Genomic DNA, 10439 nt, shown 5'->3' with positions numbered 1-10439 from the left:
TTTAATCTAAACAAAACCCAAAGTCTAAACGATGCCCTAAGGGCTGTATATATGGAGGAAGAGGGGGGAATTTCGTGACCCTTGGTGGAAGGGTCCGAAATCAACCCTATCTCTTGTTTCCCCACACATACGGACTCTAAAAATAGCCTATACTTATGTATTTCGAAATTACATGGGCCTGGCCCAATAATAAGGTGACGCAGCACCTATAATAGCCTCGGGACGAAATTTATGAAGTGCCATCTTGTATATTTCGTCCAAGGCTTCATGCACCCATTATGGTGGCTTCAAAGTCCTGAAATCATCACTTGTAACTCTGTTCTTGTTCCCCTTGCGCATGCCATCATCTCCATGCTTGTTCTTAATCCAATGTTCATCCTTCTCCAAGCTAGGCCCTTCATTTGTAAGCAAAACAAATGTATCCAATTTAGGCAGCATCATATTCTCATGAACATTAGAATCATTACCAAGAAATGAAAGTACCTGGTAATTTAGTTGGCGTGCGCGAGCTCCAGTAATTGGTCCAGTATTTATAGCAGCAGGGGCTGTGGGTGTAACAATTGTATTGATGTCCTCATCATCCTCCCCTTCTTGAAATAAAGTCGTCCTCGACGGAAGTTCATCTTCCTCACCCAAATAAGGCTTCAAATCTGCAATGTTAAAAGTGGGACTAACCCCAAAATCTGTAGGTAGCTCAAGTTTATATGCATTATCATTTATTTTCTCTAACACCTTAAAGGGACCATCAGCACGTGGCATTAACTTTGATTTGCGCAAATCCGGAAATCTATCCTTACGCAAATGTAACCAAACAAGATCTCCAGGTGCAAACACAACATGTTTTCTACCCTTATCTCCAGCAAGTTTATATTTAGCATTCATACGCTCAATGTTTTCCTTAGTTAACTCATGCATTTTTAAAATCAATTCAGCACGTTGTTTAGCATCAAAATTAACCTTCTCCGAAGATGGAAGAGGCAACAAATCAATAGGTGCACGAGGTAGGAAACCATACACAACTTCAAAAGGGCACATCTTAGTAGTAGAATGCAATGAACGATTATAAGCAAATTCAATATGAGGCAAGCATTCCTCCCACATTTTCTTATTATCCTTCAAAATAGCCCTAAGCATAGTAGACAACGTTCTATTGACTACTTCAATTTGTCCATCAGTTTGGGGGTGACAAGTAGTACTAAAAAGCAGTTTAGTCCCCAACTTAGCCCATAAACATCTCCAAAAGTGGCTAAGAAATTTAGTATCACGATCTGAAACAATAGTATTTGGCACACCATGCAAGCGAATAATTTCACGAAAGAACAAATCAACAACATTAACAGCATCATCGCTTTTATGACATGGTATAAAGTGTGCCATTTTCGAGAATCTATCCACGACAACAAATATGCTATCCCTCCCCTTCTTTGTTCGAGGTAAACCTAAAACAAAGTCCATAGATATATCCTCCCAAGGAACACTAGGTACAGGCAAAGGCATATATAAACCATGAGGATTGAGTCGTGACTTAGCTTTTTGACATGTAGTGCAGCGAGCAATAAAACGCTCAACATCCCGTCTCATCTTTGGCCAAAAGAAATGTGTAGCAAGTACGTCCTCCGTCTTCTTCACGCCAAAGTGTCCCATTAATCCTCCTCCATGCGCCTCCTGCAACAACAAAAGATGAACGGAGCTAGCTGGAATGCATAGCTTGTTAGCACGAAACACAAATCCATCGTTAACGACGAACTTGTTCCACATTCTTCCCTCTTTACAATTCTGCATTACATCTTTAAAATCAGCATCATGCACATATTGATCTTTGATGGTCTCCAAACCAAATATTTTGAAGTCAAGTTGTGAAAGCATAGTATAGCGGCGAGACAATGCATCAGCAATAACATTTTCTTTTCCCTTCTTGTGTTTAATGACATAAGGAAAAGTCTCAATGAATTCAACCCATTTAGCATGTCTACGATTCAGTTTAGCTTGACTTTTAATATGTTTCAAAGATTCATGATCAGAATGTATAACAAATTCTTTGGGCCATAAATAATGTTGCCATGTTTCTAAAGTCCGAACACGAGCATATAATTCTTTATCATAAGTAGAATAATTCAGACTAGGCCCACTCAATTTTTCAGAAAAGTATGCAACAGGTTTGCCATCTTGTAATAACACACCGCCTAATCCAATTCCACTAGCATCACATTCAATCTCAAAAGTCTTATTAAAATCAGGAAGTTGGAGTAAAGGAGGATGTGTCAACTTATCTTTCAATACCGAGCAGGCTTCTTCCTGTGCGGTACCCCAAAGAAAAGGCACATCTTTCTTTGTAAGCTCATTGAGAGGTGCAGCAATGGTGCTGAAATCTCTCACAAAACGCCTATAGAATCCAGCGAGGCCAAGAAAAAACCTCACTTGTGTGACTGTTTTGGGTTGCGGCCAACTCTCAATAGCTTCAATCTTGGCTTTATCAACTTCAATTCCCTGTGGAGTGACAACATAGCCAAGAAAAGATACTCGATCGGTGCAAAAGGTGCACTTCCCAAGGTTACCAAACAAATGTGCATCACGTAGAGCAATAAAAATAGCACGTAAATGTTCCAAATGTTCTTCCAAAGATCTGCTATAAATCAATATGTCATCAAAGTAAACTACCACAAATCGTCCAATGAAAGCACGTAAAACTTCGTTCATTAATCTCATGAAAGTACTAGGTGCATTAGTTAACCCAAAAGGCATGACTAACCACTCATATAATCCAAACTTAGTTTTGAATGTTATAGAGGCGAAGGTGTCCCGTCTTTCAATGAGATGGTGGATTTCGCTTTGGTGGAAGTCGACTTTGATGATCCGACTACGAACGTGCGAGGACGTCGCGCCTTAGCAATCGCTAAACCAACTCCGAGAGGTTATTGACCACGCCGGAGCATGATCAACCTGACCACGAGGGTCTGTTTCCTGCGAGCAAACGAAGAACAAGCAAGAAACTGAGATTGCAATCTGGATATTGCGAATATAAGATGAAAGCTTTATTGATCAAGGTGGGGTTCTGTGACGCCTTTGTCTGGTCGTTGAACACAAACGAAGTACGCGAAGTTGCAGCTATGGCGAACTTTTAATCTAAACAAAACCCAAAGTCTAAACGATGCCCTAAGGGCTGTATATATGGAGGAAGAGGGGGGAATTTCGTGGCCCTTGGTGGAGGGGTCCGAAATCAACCCTATCTCTTGTTTCCCCACACATACGGACTCTAAAAATAGCCTATACTTATGTATTTCGAAATTACATGGGCCTGGCCCAATAATAAGGTGACGCAGCACCTAAAATAGCCTCGGGACGAAATTTATGAAGTGGCATCTTGTATATTTCGTTCAAGGCTTCATGCACCCATTATGGTGGCTTCAAAGTCCTGAAATCATCACTTGTAACTCCATTCTTGTTCTTGCTCCAATGTTCATCCTTCTCCAAGCTAGGCCCTTCATTTGTAAGCAAAACAAATGTATCCAATTTAGGCAGCGTCATATTCTCATGAACATTAGAATCATTACCAAGAAACGAAAGTACCTGATAATTTAGTTGGCGTGCACGAGCTCTAGTAATTGGTCCAGTATGTATAGCAGCAGGGGCTGTGGGTGTAACAATTGTATTGATGTCCTCATCAGGAATGCTTGCCTCATATTGAATTTGCTTATAATCGTTCATTGCATTCTACTACTAAGATGTGCCCTTTTGAAGTTGTGTATGGTTTCCTACCTCGTGCACCTATTGATTTGTTGCCTCTTCCATCTTCAGAGAAGGTTAATTTTGATGCTAAACAACGTGCTGAATTGATTTTAAAAATGCATGAGTTAACTAAGGAAAACATTGAGCGCATGAATGCTAAATATAAACTTGCTGGAGATAAGGGTAGAAAACATGTTGTGTTTGCACCTGGAGATCTTGTTTGGTTACATTTGCGTAAGGATAGATTTCCTGATTTGCGCAAATCAAAGTTAATGCCACGTGCTGATGGTCCCTTTAAGGTGTTAGAGAAAATAAATGATAATGCATATAAACTTGAGCTGCCTGCAGATTTTGGGGTTAGTCCCACTTTTAACATTGCAGATTTGAAGCCTTATTTGGGTGAGGAAGATGAACTTCCGTCGAGGATGACTTCATTTCAAGAAGGGGAGGATGATGAGGACATCAATACAATTGTTACACCCACAGCCCCTGCTGTTATACATACTGGACCAATTACTAGAGCTCGTGCACGCCAACTAAATTACCAGGTACTTTCGTTTCTTGGTAATGATTCTAATGTTCATGAGAATATGATGCTGCCTAAATTGGATACATTTGTTTTGCTTACAAATGAAGGGCCTAGCTTGGAGAAGGATGAACATTGGAGCAAGAACAAGCATGGAGATGATGGCATGCGCAAGGGGAACAAGAACGGAGTTACAAGTGATGATTTCAGGACTTTGAAGCCACCATAATGGGTGCATGAAGCCTTGGACGAAATATACAAGATGCCACTTCATAAATTTCGTCCCGAGGCTATTTTAGGTGCTGCGTCACCTTATTATTGGGCCAGGCCCATGTAATTTCGAACTACATAAGTAAAGGCTATTTTTAGAGTCCGTATGTGTGGGGAAACAAGAGATAGGGTTGATTTCGGACCCCTCCACCAAGGGCCACGAAATTCCCCCCTCTTCCTCCATATATACAGCCCTTAGGGCATCGTTTAGACTTTGGGTTTTGTTTAGATTAAAAGTTCGCCATAGCTGCAACTTCGCGTACTTCGTTTGTGTTCAACGACCAGACAAAGGCGTCACAGAACCCCACCTTGATCAATAAAGCTTTCATCTTATATTCGCAATATCCAGATTGCAATCTCAGTTTCTTGCTTGTTCTTCGTTTGCTCGCAGGAAACAGACCCTCGTGGTCAGGTTGATCGTGCTCCGGCGTGGTCAATAACCTCTCGGAGTTGGTTTAGCGATTGCTAAGGCGCGACGTCCTCGCACGTTCGTAGTCGGATCGTCAAAGTCGACTGCCACCAAAGCGATATCCATCATCTCATCGAAAGACGGGACACCTTTGCCTCTATCATATGCTCTTGTTCGGACTTTAGAAACATGGCAACATTATTTATGGCCCAAAGAATTTGTTATACATTCTGATCATGAATCTTTGAAACATATTAAAAGTCAAGCTAAACTGAATCGTAGACATGCTAAATGGGTTGAATTCATTGAGACTTTTCCTTATGTCATTAAACACAAGAAGGGAAAAGAAAATGTTATTGCTGATGCATTGTCTCGCCGCTATACTATGCTTTCACAACTTGACTTCAAAATATTTGGTTTGGAGACCATCAAAGATCAATATGTGCATGATGCTGATTTTAAAGATGTAATGCAGAATTGTAAAGAAGGAAGAATGTGGAACAAGTTCGTCGTTAACGATGGATTTGTGTTTCGTGCTAACAAGCTATGCATTCCAGCTAGCTCCGTTCGTCTTTTGTTGTTGCAGGAGGACGTACTTGCTACACATTTCTTTTGGCCAAAGATGAGACGGGATGTTGAGCGTTTTATTGCTCGATGCACTACATGTCAAAAAGCTAAGTCACGACTCAATCCTCATGGTTTATATATGCCTTTGCCTGTACCTAGTGTTCCTTGGGAGGATATATCTATGGACTTTGTTTTAGGTTTACCTCGAACAAAGAAGGGGAGGGATAGCATATTTGTTGTCGTGGATAGATTCTCGAAAATGGCACACTTTATACCATGTCATAAAAGCGATGATGCTGTTAATGTTGCTGATTTGTTCTTTCGTGAAATTATTCGCTTGCATGGTGTGCCAAATACTATTGTTTCAGATCGTGATACTAAATTTCTTAGCCACTTTTGGAGATGTTTATGGGCTAAGTTGGGGACTAAACTGCTTTTTAGTACTACTTGTTGATAGAGGCAAAGGTGTCCCGTCTTTCGATGAGATGGTGGATTTCGCTTTGGTGGAAGTCGACTTTGACGATCCGACTACGAACGTGCGAGGACGTCGCACCTTAGCAATCGCTAAACCAACTCCGAGAGGTTATTGACCACGCCGGAGCACGATCAACCTGACCACGAGGGTCTGTTTCCTGCGAGCAAACGAAGAACAAGCAAGAAACTGAGATTGCAATCTGGATATTGCGAATATAAGATGAAAGCTTTATTGATCAAGGTGGGGTTCTGTGACGCCTTTGTCTGGTCGTTGAACACAAACGAAGTACGCGAAGTTGCAGCTATGGCGAACTTTTAATCTAAACAAAACCCAAAGTCTAAACGATGCCCTAAGGGCTGTATATATGGAGGAAGAGGGGGGAATTTCGTGGCCCTTGGTGGAGGGGTCCGAAATCAACCCTATCTCTTGTTTCCCCACACATACGGACTCTAAAAATAGCCTTTACTTATGTAGTTCGAAATTACATGGGCCTGGCCCAATAATAAGGTGACGCAGCACCTAAAATAGCCTCGGGACGAAATTTATGAAGTGGCATCTTGTATATTTCGTCCAAGGCTTCATGCACCCATTATGGTGGCTTCAAAGTCCTGAAATCATCACTTGTAACTCCGTTCTTGTTCCCCTTGCGCATGCCATCATCTCCATGCTTGTTCTTGCTCCAATGTTCATCCTTCTCCAAGCTAGGCCCTTCATTTGTAAGCAAAACAAATGTATCCAATTTAGGCAGCATCATATTCTCATGAACATTAGAATTATTACCAAGAAACGAAAGTACCTGGTAATTTAGTTGGCGTGCACGAGCTCTAGTAATTGCTCCAGTATGTATAGCAGCAGGGGCTGTGGGTGTCACAATTGTATTGATGTCCTCATCATCCTCCCCTTCTTTAAATGAAGTCGTCCTCGACGGAAGTTCATCTTCCTCACCCAAATAAGGCTTCAAATCTGCAATGTTAAAAGTGGGACTAACCCCAAAATCTGCAGGCAGCTCAAGTTTATATGCATTATCATTTATTTTCTCTAACACCTTAAAGGGACCATCAGCACGTGGCATTAACTTTGATTTGCGCAAATCAGGAAATCTATCCTTACGCAAATGTAACCAAACAAGATCTCCAGGTGCAAACACAACATGTTTTCTACCCTTATCTCCAGCAAGTTTATATTTAGCATTCATGCGCTCAATGTTTTCCTTAGTTAACTCATGCATTTTTAAAATCAATTCAGCACGTTGTTTAGCATCAAAATTAACCTTCTCCGAAGATGGAAGAGGCAACAAATCAATAGGTGCACGAGGTAGGAAACCATACACAACTTCAAAAGGGCACATCTTAGTAGTAGAATGCAATGAACGAAAGCAAATTCAATATGAGGCAAGCATTCCTCCCACATTTTCTTATTATTCTTCAAAACAGCCCTAAGCATAGTAGACAACGTTCTATTGACTACTTCAGTTTGTCCATCAGTTTGGGGGTGACAAGTAGTACTAAAAAGTAGTTTAGTCCCCAACTTAGCCCATAAAAATCTCCAAAAGTGGCTAAGAAATTTAGTATCACGATCTGAAACAATAGTATTTGGCACACCATGCAAGCGAATAATTTCACGAAAGAACAAATCAGCAACATTAACAGCATCATCACTTTTATGACATGGTATAAAGTGTGCCATTTTCGAGAATCTATCCACGACAACAAATATGCTATCCCTCCCCTTCTTTGTTCGAGGTAAACCTAAAACAAAGTCCATAGATATATCCTCCCAAGGAACACTAGGTACAGGCAAAGGCATATATAAACCATGAGGATTGAGTCGTGACTTAGCTTTTTGACATGTAGTGCAGCGAGCAATAAAACGCTCAACATCCCGTCTCATCTTTGGCCAAAAGAAATGTGTAGCAAGTACGTCCTCCGTCTTCTTCACGCCAAAGTGTCCCATTAATCCTCCTCCATGCGCCTCCTGCAACAACAAAAGACGAACGGAGCTAGCTGGAATGTATAGCTTGTTAGCACGAAACACAAATCCATCGTTAACAACAAACTTGTTCCACATTCTTCCTTCTTTACAATTTTGCATTACATCTTTAAAATCAGCATCATGCACATATTGATCTTTGATAGTCTCCAAACCAAATATTTTGAAGTCAAGTTGTGAAAGCATAGTATAGCGACGAGACAATGCATCAGCAATAACATTTTCTTTTCCCTTCTTGTGTTTAATGACATAAGGGAAAGTCTCAATGAATTCAACCCATTTAGCATGTCTACGATTCAGTTTAGCTTGACTTTTAATATGTTTCAAAGATTCATGATCAGAATGTATAACAAATTCTTTGGGCCATAAATAATGTTGCCATGTTTCTAAAGTCCGAACACGAGCATATAATTCTTTATCATAAGTAGAATAATTCAGACTAGGCCCACTCAATTTTTCAGAAAAGTATGCAACAGGTTTGCCATCTTGTAATAACACACCGCCTAATCCAATTCCACTAGCATCACATTCAATCTCAAAAGTCTTATTAAAATCAGGAAGTTGGAGTAAAGGAGCATGTGTCAACTTATCTTTCAATACCGTGAAGGCTTCTTCCTGTGCGGTACCCCAAACAAAAGGCACATCCTTCTTTGTAAGCTCGTTGAGAGGTGCAGCAATGGTGCTGAAATCTCTCACAAAACGCCTATAGAATCCAGCGAGGCCAAGAAAACTCCTCACCTGTGTGACCGTTTTAGGCTGCGGCCAACTCTCAATAGCTTCAATCTTGGCTTTGTCAACTTCAATTCCCTGTGGAGTAACAACATAGCCAAGAAAAGATACTCGGTCGGTGCAAAAGGTGCACTTCCCAAGGTTACCAAACAAACGTGCATCACGTAGAGCAATAAAAACAGCACGTAAATGTTCCAAATGTTCTTCCAAAGATCTGCTATAAATCAGTATATCATCAAAATAGACTACCACAAATCGTCCAATGAAAGCACGTAAAACTTCGTTCATTAATCTCATGAAAGTACTAGGTGCATTAGTTAACCCAAAAGGCGTGACTAACCACTCATATAATCCAAACTTAGTTTTAAATGCTGTTTTCTATTCATCTCCCAATTTCATACGAATTTGATGGTAGCCACTACGCAAATCAACTTTGGAGAATATTGTAGAGCCACTCAATTCATCAAGCATATCATCTAGCCTAGGAATAGGATGACGATAACGAATGGTAATATTATTAATGCCTCTACAATCAACACACATACGTGATGTACCATCCTTTTTCGGCACTAGAATAATAGGAACAGCACAAGGACTAAGGGATTCGCGTATATAACCTTTGTCGAGAAGCTCTTGTACTTGACGCATAATCTCCTTCGTCTCCTCTGGATTGGTACGGTATGGTGCACGGTTTGGCAGTGAAGCACCGGGAATTAAGTCAATCTGATGCTCAATCCCTCGAATAGGCGGTAATCCCGGTGGCACGTCTTGTGGAAAAACGTCAGCGAACTCCTGCAAAATGTTAGTGACAGCAGGAGGCAAAGAGGAAGGCACGTCCTCGAATGAAAATAATGCCTCTTTGCACACAAAAGCATAGCAAACAGATTTGCTGAAATCTAGCTCATCAATATCAGATTTGGTGGCAAATAAACATGCACTTTTCAATTTAATTTCAAAAGCAACACTAGATGGTTTATTATTATGCTTCATTTGTTGCTCAAATTCTTTTGCCACAATCTGATTTTCACTCTTATTCTTCTCCTGTTGTGCTTTATTAGCTCTATTAATATCATCTTTCAAAATGGAATCAGGAGTCATAGGAAGCAAAGTAATATTTTTATCCTTATGAACAAGAGTATAGTGATTGTTTCTACCATGGTGTACAGAATTTTTATCAAATTGCCATGGTCTACCAAGTAATAAAGAACATGCTTGCATAGGTACCACATCACAATCAACATAATCAGCATATGTAGAGATACTAAAATGCACACGAACAGTACGTGTTACCTTAACCTTGCCGCTGTTGTTGAACCATTGGATGTAGTAAGGATGTGGATGTGGTCTTGTGGTGAGAGAAAGCTTCTCCACCATCTCCATGCTAGCCAAGTTGTTGCAGCTCCCTCCGTCTATTATGACGCGCACAGAACGTTCCTTCACAACTCCCTTGGTATGGAACAAATTGTGCCTCTGATTTTGCTCAGCTTGTGTGACCTGCACACTCAAAACACGTTGAGCAACTAAACATTCATACCTGTCAGCGTCTTCAGGAGCCATGTATTGCGTCTCATGATCAGAATCATCTCCACCATGTTCTTCACGTGTAATAAGAGCCAATGTCTCCTCATCATAGTCACTAGCGGACTCATATCCACCATCCGCGTTAGCAATCATCACACGCGGAGATTTGCATTCCCTCGCATAATGACCTCCTCCCTTACAACGACGACAAATAATATCACTTGTGT

This window comes from Triticum aestivum, chromosome 2A (genome assembly GCF_018294505.1).
Source record: "Triticum aestivum cultivar Chinese Spring chromosome 2A, IWGSC CS RefSeq v2.1, whole genome shotgun sequence".
In the NCBI taxonomy this organism is placed as follows: Eukaryota; Viridiplantae; Streptophyta; class Magnoliopsida; order Poales; family Poaceae; genus Triticum; species Triticum aestivum.
Note: the sequence above shows the minus strand (reverse complement) of the source record.